At 39.9% G+C, this 11,682-nt stretch overlaps 1 long non-coding RNA gene across 1 annotated transcript in view; it reads right to left on the reverse strand.

The window, feature by feature from the left end:
- LOC131484379 (uncharacterized) overlaps window positions 1–11,415 on the reverse strand; it is a 197,248-nt gene extending 185,833 nt beyond the window's left edge. Inside the window, exon 1 of the long non-coding RNA XR_009248206.1 lies at window positions 11,264–11,415. This is a non-coding gene — a long non-coding RNA (uncharacterized LOC131484379). The remainder of the gene's footprint in view (window positions 1–11,263) is intronic.
- Between the last annotated feature and the right edge of the window lie 267 nt (window positions 11,416–11,682).

Here is an 11,682-nt window from a genome sequence, read left to right on the forward strand (position 1 = left end):
CAAGAAAAATTTCAAAATAAGGCCTGAACATTCATATTTAAAAGACCCACAATGTAATTGGGAAAATTTACCCTGAATCTTCAACTTTAAGGCATATTCTAGGAAAACTATTGGACTCTAAGGCCAAAAATAAAAATAAAAATAAAAATTTTCTGGCCTCCAGGGCAATGGAAAAAAGTTACTTACAAAGAAAAAAAATTGGCATCATTTGGCATCAAATTGGCATCAGGTTGGCATCATAGTTCTGAAAAGCAGCATAGAAAAAATTTCTTATGGCCACAGAGAAAGGATGAACCAAGGATTCTATATCCAGTCCAGATGTCCTTCAAAAATCAAGTTTATCAGTGATCAAAAAGAATGAAAGCTTGCCATTTGCAACACGTGGATGCAACTAGAGTGTACTATGCTAAGCGAAACAAGGCAGTCAGAGAAAGACAAATATCATATGATTTGACATGTGTGGAATTTAAGATACAAAACAGATGAACGTAAGGGAAGAGAAGCAAAAATAATATAAAAACAGAGAGGGATAAATCCCTAAGAGACTCTTAAATACAGAGAACAAACTGAGGGTTTCTCATGGGGTGCTGGGTCGGGGGAAGGGCTATGTAAGTGATGGACATTAAGGAGGGCACTTGTTGGGATGAGCACTGGGTGTTATATGTAAGTGATGAATCACTAAATTCTATTCCGGAAGTCATTATTACACTATATGTTAACTTTGATATAAATTTAAAAAATAAATAAATTTAAAAAAATCAAGTCTAAAGCAGAACAATCATAAACATTTAAAAGCTCAGGGAATACTAGATTTAAGAATATTTTCCAAGGAATCCACTAGATTGTTTGGCACCTAGGGCCTCTGGATCAAATCCAGTTGACCACCTGTTTTTGTTTTATTGGAACACAGCCACACCTACTCATTCACGTATTATTTATGTCCTGTGTTTGCACTGCAATGGCAGAGTTGAGTAGTTACACCAGCAACTGTATGGTCCAGTAAGCCTAAAATGTTTACCGACTGGCCTTTTACTAGGAAAAGATTGCCAAAGGTTGTGCTAGAGAGCAGACTTTATCTAGATAAGAGATAACTGGGGAACTTGCCAAAATGAGTATAAAATGCATGTAATTGTAAATCTCAGAGAAGAACAGAGATGAGGATGGGGGGGAAGAAGACTGTATCAGTGCAACGTGTTCTAACAAAGTAACATGGAAGGGAAGGAGAAAGAATAACTCCATTGATTGCTGCTTCTGCCATTAGGCTAGCACTCCCAGCACTTCCCCTGTCAATGTCCACCCCCCTCATCACCACACCCAGGTGGCCACAATGCTCAGCTCAATGTATGCTCAGTGTATTAGTCATGACTAATGCAAATAATAGCTCTGATCTTAAATCCAAAGTTTTATTCTAATCTATTTAATCCTATCCTGTCGAATGTTGAACCATACTTTAGCTATCAGGATTCATTCTGCCCTTCTAGACAAAGAGCATGACTAAGCAGCCTCCTAGAACCATTTACCCAGACCCACACCCCAGTCTTCACCCTCAAAATCTTATCATTGTAAGAGGCGGCATGGAAAGATGAACCTAGGAAAAGGTAGGATCTTCTCCCAAAGTGGAACAAAAACTTGCCTGAACTATTAATGCCTCCTTTTCCAAGGCTCCATGCTTAGTATTCCAAAATGGAGTCACTGGGAAGGTCCTCTCAACTAGGACATTTCCATGCTGTCAGCTGCATCGAATAAAAGGTGATCCTCAAAAAGAAATTATCAGGGGAACACAATAATCCAAAACGTGTTCTGCATAAGAGAAAAGTTTAATCACTCTTCCCACTAAATTATTCATCATCTAGCATCATGGCCTAAACATGTTCCTAAGAACTACATTTTGTCTTTAATTCTCCCTCAGAGAGTTGTGAGAGAGAGCTGTGCCTTTCCCAGAGAACGAATAAGCCATTAAAAAATGACACGCTTATAGTAGGAGCTTGATAAATTTAGTTAATGATAGTGCTCAAAAATACAATATGCTCTAATACTCTGTCCAGAGACAGGCAAATCAGTATCGTTTGCATCTCTTCAGCTGCCCATCCACACTTTTGTTATTTTATTGTTCGTGTGAACTGTCCTGCGTCTCCTAGTGATAACATTTGCCTACATAAAATCTAAAATTAGATGTCACAAGGGGAGATAGTAGGCACAAGCACAGCAGTGAAAATGTAGGGAACTGGTAAAATGTGCATAAAATATGTCAACTTAAGCATTTGCCTAATTTCATTTACATATTAAAGATTCTATTGAAAGACGTAACTTTTGTGCTTAGTCGGGATAAAGAAAATGAAAAGAAACCTCAAGGTGTATACACATCTCTTCTTGATAAGCACTTTCTTTTCCTTTGCAGATGTGTCTGTATTTTCTCCAGAAAGCATCTTCATTGTTTCTTTTTTTTTTTTTTTAATTTTTTTTTAACGTTTTTTATTTATTTTTGGGACAGAGAGAGACAGAGCATGAACGGGGGAGGGGCAGAGAGAGAGAGGGAGACACAGAATCGGAAACAGGCTCCAGGCTCCGAGCCATCAGCCCAGAGCCTGACGCGGGGCTCGAACTCACGGACCGCGAGATCGTGACCTGGCTGAAGTCGGACGCTTAACCGACTGCGCCACCCAGGCGCCCCGCATCTTCATTGTTTCTAATATGACAAAGGTAAGATGATATTAAATATATGCATCACAAAGTTAGTACTAGTGTGGCAGTTTACATTTTGTTCCCTTTACCTGAACGATACATTTCAAGTATTTAAATGCTTTATTTTTGTGCTCACTCTTGCCTCCTTTTAACATGTAGGATACACAAGAAAAGTCATCAACGCAGATACTTATGTCCAAGTTGCTATGAACTTGGAAATGAAAACGGGGCTAATCCACAAACAAACAAGCAAAAAACTGGAAAATGACATACAGGCAATGTTCATGGGCAGAATTTCAGGGCAAAAAGTCACTAAGATCAGAGTCAAGAAACAGGAATTCTAACACCAGCTGCACCACTACAGGCAACATGACCTTGTATAAATCAACCTCTCAGGGGGTCTCCCCCCCCACCCCACCCCCGCCAAAAAGGCTAGATAGTAGAAAGTGAAGGAATTTAAATATGACGTGAGAGTGGAGCAGTGGATAGCCACCCAGAGGCAGATGCAAGGACTCTTGCCAGCAGAGAGCACAGATTCCCTCAGAGCCCAGGATGCCCAAACCTGCCATCCTCCAGCCAAGCATCCTCTTTGTAATGGCAGGCCTCAATCAAAGATGAACTCAAAGTACTAATTTTTATACAGAATTGTGCTCCTGTTCAAATTTCAGCACAGAGCTGTGTTGCAAACAAAGCCAGAACACAAAGAACCCTAAAGAACTCTGGGAGCCACTCCCTTCATCCTAAACCTCACTCACGCCAGCACCAGGATCTGACTACGAGGCTGGAGCAGTGTGGCCACTGGGCAAAGAGCTTGAGAGGCTTCTGCTGCAGAAGAAGAGCCACTGCCACATGCACAACCTCTCACATGCATACTCACTAGAAATCCTAGAATCTGACCGCATCAGAGTTGTGGTCACTCACCCAGGAACAGTGAGAGACAGGACAGGATGAGGGATAGGGGAAAAGATCAGAAATTCTATTCTAATCAACAATTTAAAGCATGCCACACAGGGTTGAGTGAAATAACATAATTTTGTACTTATATAATAAGTAATAAATAAGAGTCTATTGAGCATCTATTAGGTGCATGCCCTGGCCTAGCACTAAAAATATTGCAGTGATCAAGACACCCCAGACCTCTTTCTCAAGTAAATTCATTCCAATTTGAGGAGGCACATAACACAAAAATAAACAAACATTTAAACACCAACAGGTGTTATGAGGGGAATAAGCAGGGTGAGCTTACTCCAGAGTAGCTGGAAGATCACTTTCAATAGTGTAATAGGGGAAGGTCTCTCAGAAGACATGTCACTTGAGCTGAATGATGAGAGAATTTAGCCATACAGAAACAAAAGGAAAGACAGTTCCAGACAGACATAACTATAAGTGTGAAGGCCCCGAGGTAAGAGGAAGAAAAAAGATTTTGGTGGATAGAGAATATGAGAAGAGAGAGGGGAAGGATATAAGGTCAGAAAGGGGGCTGAGTCCAAATTATATAGGGCATTGAAGGCCATGTCATGTCTTAGATTTGAGATTTTTATTCCAAGTTCAATGGGAATTCATGAACTACATTAAAAAGAGGAAAATATATAATTTATGTATGAAAGTATTACTCTTATTGCTGTGTGGAGAATGGGATTGGGTGCTAATAAATCTGGACGCTCAAAAAATCAGTTATTTAGGCAAGAGATAATGGTAGCCTAGAGTTTAACACATTACCTGGTAGTAGAAATGGAAAGATATGGAAGGATTTGAGATGTACCTTTAAAGGCAGAACGATGAGAAATGTAACGCTTTCCCAATAAGATCAGGAAGAAGACAAAGATGCCCCCTCTCATCATTACTTTTCAACAATGTACTGGAAATATTAGCTAATACAATAAGACAAGAAAAGGAAATAAAAGGTAAACAGATTGGGAAGGAAGAAATGAAACTGGCTTTGTTTGCAGATGACATGATCATCTATGTAGAAAATCTGAAAGAATCAACAACAACAGCAACAACAAAAGCTCCTGGAACTAATAAGCGAACATAGAAAAGTTGCAGGATATAAGGTAAACACACAAAGGTCAATCATATTCCTACATACCAGCAATGCAGGAGTAAAAACTGAAATTACAAATACAATACCACTTGCATTAGCACCCAAGAAAATGAAATATTTCGGTATAAATCTAGTGAAATATGTATAAGATCTGTATGAGGAAAATTAAAAATCTCTGATGAACAAAAGCAAAAAACTAAATAAATGAAGAGATATTCCATGTTCATGAATAAAAAGATTCAGTATCATCGCGGTATCAGTTCTTCCAACCTGATTTATAGACTCAATGCAATTCCAATTAAAATCCCACCAAGTTATTTTGAGGATATCAACAAACTGATTTATATACAGGGCAAAAAAGCCAACAAAATATTTCAATGTCAAAAGAAAGAGAAGACAAACCACAGAGTGGGAGGAGAATTTACAAAAGACACAATCGATGAAAAACTGTTATCCAAAATACACACAACACACACACACACACACACACACACACACACACACAACCTCTTAAAAGTCAACAATAAGGAAACAAACAATCTTATTTTAAAATAAGACAAATACCTTAACAGATAACCTCACCAAAGAAGATACACAGATGGCAAATAAGTCTATGAGAAGATGCTTCATATTATTTGTCATCAGGGAAATGCAAATCAAAACAACAATGAAAAACCTCTACATACCTCTACACACCTACCTACATATCTATTAGACTGGCCCAAATCCAGAACACTGACAACACCAAAATGCTGGTGAGTTAATGGAGCGACAGAAACTCTCATCCATTGCTGATGGGAATGCAGAACGGTGCAGCCACTTTGGAACGCAGCTAGCTGTTTCTTAGAAAGCTAAACATATTCTTACCACATGATCCAGAATTCATGCTCCTTGGTATTTACCCAAAGGAGCTGAAAACGTAGGTCCACACAAAAACCTGCACACAGATGTTTATAACAGCTTTATTCATAATCGCCCAAACTTGGAAGCAACCAAGAAGTCCCTTCTGTAGGCGAACAGGTTAATTAACTGTGATACATCCAGATAACGGAATAGTACTAAAACAGTGCTAAAAAGAAATGAGCTATCAAGCCTTGGAAAGACATGGAGAAATCTTAAATTCATATTAGTAAGTTAAAGAACCAATCTGAAGGGGCTACATACGCTATGATTCCAACTATATGGCATTCTGGAAAAAGCAAGACTATGAAGACAGTAAAAAGATCAGTGATTGTCAGGGTGAGAGGGAAGGAAAGGGAGGTGGTTGGTAGGGATAAATGTTCAGAACAGAGAGGATTTTTTAGAGCAGTGGAAATACTCTGTATGATACTATAATGATGGATACAAGTCATTATACAAACCCACAAAATGTACAACAGGAGTGAACCCTAATGTAAACTATGAGCTTTGGATGAATGTGATGTATCAGTGTAGGTTCATCAACAAGTATAACAAGTATACCACTCTTGTTGATGGGGGTTGTTGATGCGAGACGCTATGCACATATGGGGGGTGGGGAGTAGATGGGAAATCTCTGTACTTTCCTCTTAATTTTGCTGTGAACATAAAACTTATTTTAAAAACTTAAGTTTAAAAAAAAGTAGACTGATAAGATTTGCTAATGTATATGATACAAGGAGAGAGAGAGAGAAGGGAGAAAAATCAAGGATTATACCTATGTGTGGGTTTTGGGATTGAGTAATTAGAAAGATACGTATGTCCTTTTCTGAGATACAGACTACTAGAAAAGTATACCTCTTTTGGCATTAGGAGAATAAAAGAGGAGGCAGATCAAGAACTCTGTTTTGATGTCTATTAGACATTCACAGGAAGATGTCCAAAAGGCAGTAGGAGTGATAAATTTGGAGTTCAATGTATACACAAGGACTAGAGACATAAATTTGGGATCATCGACATACGCACTGAATTTAAAATCCAGGTTGTAGGTGAAGTCACCCATAAAGAGATTTTTCAGTATGAAAGCAGAGGTCCAGGACTGAGCCCTGGAGGACTCTTAACATTTACAAGTCAGAGAGAAGAGAAGGATGCAAAGAAATTAGAGAAGCAAAAGTCTGTGAGGTAGGAGGGAAAGAACATTCAGGCAGAGCAGATAACAAGTAGATCAGGAAAGGGGATGGCAATGATGTGGATTGTTGTTACAGAGTTTAAGAGAAGAAAAACAAAGGAGTGTCCGTTTGAATGACATTTGGTAATCTTAACAAAAACAGCTTCACTGGGCAGTGAAAACAGAAACCAAAATGGGCAGTGAAGAAATAAAGAGAACCAGCAACTTCCTTTGAGAAGCCTGTTACCTAGAAAAGTAATAGGGGCAGTAGGATGGGAGTATGAGATCAAGTAACCCAGTCCAGAGCAGATTTCTAACATACAAAGCACGTCAGCCCTGGTTCTAGCACATTCCATGGCACTCATTTCCTTCAAGAGAAGTTCCAGACTCCTTGGGCTGGCAAAAACCACACACAGACTGGCCTCAATGATTCGAGGCCTCCATTCCTGCCTCTCCTGTCCTTCCTCCTGTCCTCTTGTCCCTCCCAAACCATCTACAATATACTCATACCACAGTAGTTATCACTCTATCATTCTTTCAAGCCTTCATGCTATGGTACACATTGTTATTTCTGCCAGAAATGTCTTTTCCTTCCCCAATTTCTCAATGCTTGAGGTTCAGTTCAAATGATCTCCTGCATGAAGACTTCCAGCAATCCTGCAGCTTCTCCTCCTCACTTGCCTTATACATCGCTCCACAGGAGCCTTTATATCATCTGTGAACGTGTCTGTTGCTTGAATATGTATCTCCTGAAGACTGGGACTATCTTTTTCCCTTCCCTATAACTTGGACCTGGCAGAGGCCTCTAGACCATTGACTATGAAATATAAACTGAATAGATGTACCTATAGGTATTATCAAAATAACTTCAGTCAGTGGTTCCATGTCACCCTATCATACCTGGATCTGTATCCACACTGGCTTATCCAAATCTGAACACCATTCCTTTTCCTCCTACCTTCTTCAAAACACAGTGCCCAAGATAAATAAAATGAGAAATGTGTGTTAAACAAAGGAGGAATAAAGTGATGAATACTCAGTAGCATCCCAAGTTTGGGTAAATGCATATTTGCTCATTTTAATTTCAGGAGCCTAAGGGCCATTCTCCTATTTCAGACAAATTCAGATCAGGAGGCCAATATTTCCTGCAAAACTGTGCTGTAAAATAAAAAGGAGCTGAGGGCATGGTTTTTGTTTTATTTGAAGCAAGATCTGGGTAGATAAACATGATCCCAAAGGAAATTTAAGCTAATTGGCCACTAACTCCCATCTGTCTTGTGTTCACATCTATAGAATGTATCACTTCCTCTCCACCCTCTCTCTACAGACTAAGGTTCCTGCTAGTCCCTGTACAGCCTACACAGCCCCAGATCCATCACACCATTTCCATCGTGATGACTTTTTCCTCTGCTAACAAATCTTCATTGCCTTCTCTGGTCTACAAAATCAAAAACAAACTTTTCGTCTGCTGTTAAAGGCTTCTACAATCTGGCCTGCCTCCTTGCTGGCTATTCCTTTCCCCAAAGAATTATACAGTTGCAAGGTATTAAATTAGCTGTTTCTGTTTCAGAATGACATCTCTTTACATACCCACCGAGTTCTCCCTAGGAGGACTGAGCGAGCCCAGTGACAGCAACATCAGGAAGACCCGTACTGGGATGTAAGTTTCTGGGGGCTGAACTAGACCAGACAAGCTATTTTCCCTCAATGGTCAATGTATAAAGATGTAGAGAAAGAGTCTGAAATGTTGAGTAATTGAGAAGGACATTTCATTCTTAAAGTAAAAGCCAGATAAAAGTAGCTGGGTGTGTCCAAAGAGAAAGTCCAAAGAGAAAGGTGAAGACATGAGTGAGAAAACCAGTTATAAGGTCAGATGCAGGAAAACTAGGAAAGATTTGGAAGTAGAGTTTGAGGCCAAAGTGAGTAGCTCTGAGCAGAGTGCAAGAATCACTTAAGGGTAAGGGCTTGCTTTGGGCTGAAATGTTTCCCCAGTTTCCTCCCTATGGGTCTATGCTTGGATAGTGTCCTCCGACCAGACCCCATCACCACCTGCTCAAATCTTATTTGCCCCAGCAGGGCCCATCACATATCTCTACTCAAGACAGTATTTTCTGGGGCACCTGGGTAGCTCAGTCGGTTAAGCGTCCAATTGTGGCTCCGGTCATGATCTTGAGGTTCGTTGAGTACAAGCCCCACGTCGAGCTCTGTGCTCACAGCTCAGAGCCTGGTACCTGCTTTGGATTCTGTGATTCCTTCTCTCTCTGCCCCTCCCCCGCTCATGCTCTGTCTCTCAAAAAATAAACGTTAAAAATATTTTTTTTTAAGAAGGTATTTTCTTATCCTCCTAAACAGAAGTGCATCCATCCCCCTTTCAATTCCTAGGACATGTTGTATGCCTTTCTCGTGACCCAATTTGATCATCTGTTTGACAGTGATTTAAGCTTGACTATATGGTTGGTAAGAACAGAGGCATCCAGTTTTATACCTGGGCAGCCGCTACCTATGACTTTACACACTATAGCTGCTCAACAAACATTTCCCTCACCCACCACTTAAATTGCCATAGTGCCATCAAGAAAACAACAGGTTTTGCTAATATTTTCTATAAATACTCTGAAGAAAAACATTGAACCGACTGATTCAACACACCCTTGAGGAGAAAAATCAAAGCTGAACGTCTCCAAATCCAAGGTGGACATCCTGTGGAAGTACAGAAACTAAAAGAATTCCTTGACACCAAAATGAGTCCTCATAACTCACACTTAGAACACACTTCTACGATTTCTTAAAATCCAAGAAAGAGGTATAGACTTCCCAGCCTTACTACATATGGAGCTTTGAGGAACAGATACATTGGTCTGGGAGAAAAGTCTTTCTAGATTTAATTTCCAAGCTTGTCAGAGGAAAGGAAGTGGAATATGTGTGAGATTAGAAATGCAATTCCTCCAATTGCTAGATGTGTAAATTTGACTACATTTCATGGCCCTGCTGAGGTTCCAAATCTATAAATGGAAATTATGGAAATTGCCTTATAGGCTAGGTTATAAGGAAAACACAAACATGAAATCACCTGGAAAAATTAGATGATCAATAAATGTATGCATCATTTCACCAAGGAAACCACATACTACAATTAAGTGCACTAACATTTTAAAACTGGAAGGTGTTAACATGTGTATGTACTTGTATGTAAGTTTTAAATAAACTAAGATCAGTTCAGAATATGTGCTTTGAAGTAATGAGCTACTTCAAGCAATTTACTTGAAATGTAATAGTGTACAAACTCCGACATCATCTTCCAAAGAAATTAGATTTTTTTTTTCTTTAGAAGACCTACTGTTTGCAAATGTCAATACCTATCTTTCCCGAATCATTTCTGCCCTTTGGGGGATGGGGAGAGGAGGGAAAACTCTGAAAAGGAAAATTTATCCCTTATTCATAGTTCCTAAGGTTTTTGTTCTCTAGAGCCCAAAGATGCATTTTACAAAAGAGATAATGAAAGATTTTTAACCAAGGAAGTGGAATGTATCATGATGTAAGATATAAATTTCCATATCTTCCACACAGCAAAAAACCCTATCTCAATACCGGCAAATGGCCTTAGGAAAAAAAAAAAAAAATCATTAGCATGTGGCATATTTCACAATTTTTAACTTTTTTTTTTTTTTTTTTTTTTTTTTTTTTTAGCAATCCTAAGCACTTTTTACTGATAAGGGTATTACCTACGCATTATCTATAAGAACTTGAAAATTATTTTGCTGAAAGTTGTGAAGTTAAAACTTATTGATGGTAGTTGGTAATCATGGTCTCTCAGAATAGCAGGCCCTAAAACCAAAGTAAATGCCTTAGACTTCAGCTTCAAAAATACCCATTGGTGAATGAAAGATTATGAGCAGCAAACCTTTTTTTAGAATAAAAGGTTTAGAGTTACCCATTTCTACAAAAATTACCACCTTCTTTCTTGCCAAGTTATTCCCTGGGAGATTTGAAATTGAAGGGAAAGTGATTTTGCAATAGATACATTAGCATAAATGTGCCACATCTAAATTTTTGTTAATCCTTCATGGCCACTGCCAGAGAGACACAAAAAGGCAGAGCACAGAGCTGGGATGGGGGGACAGGAGCCCCTATTCTAAACCCAGACAAACCCTATAGAGAAAAAAGTTCCCACTGAATCGATATCATATAAAAATAAAACCATTGAAAAAAGGATTGTAAACTGGTTTTGTTTTTTTTTTCTAAAACATAAAATGAGTCAGGTTAACCTGAAGCCCATTTTAATTTCTAATACTGCCCTCCACGTCCAGGTACCTGGCTCTGACACAGAAAAGCCCTCGAGAAGCGTTTGTAGGAAGAGTGGATGCCCCAGTTTGAAGGAAGGGAAGCCATGTCTATTGAAGACGCTCACCGAATGAGGGTATTTTCCAGACACTTGCCCAGCATACAGGATCTTCCTCAATCCTCAGACTTACCTGTGAAATTGATTTTGCCATCCCTATTTAAGAACTAAGTGTGAGGGGGCAGAGGGAGTAGTCTGAGCACCGCTGCATCCCTGGGAGCAGCGCCACCGCAGGGCCAGAGGCCGCAACCCGCGCCTCTCGCCGCGGCTGGGCGCCGCCATGACTCTTTCCCAGAATCCTGTTCTGCACAAGGCCCGGTCCCCCCACTCCCCATCCCCCCTCCTCGGGCGCCCTGGACGCTACCTGCTCTGCCCTCACCCAGCTCCTACCATTTTCTGGAACACCCAGGGAGGCAAGAGGGAGCTGTTGGTGTAGTATGAAAAGTAGTGGAGGTTTGGAATCAATGGAGATTCAAATCCCAGCTCTGACGATTATGTGGCGGCCAAACTCACCCACCCTTTCCTTAAGCCTCGGTTTCTTCTGCTGCAACC

Source organism: Neofelis nebulosa, chromosome 9, assembly GCF_028018385.1.
Source record: "Neofelis nebulosa isolate mNeoNeb1 chromosome 9, mNeoNeb1.pri, whole genome shotgun sequence".
NCBI lineage: Eukaryota > Metazoa > Chordata > Mammalia > Carnivora > Felidae > Neofelis > Neofelis nebulosa.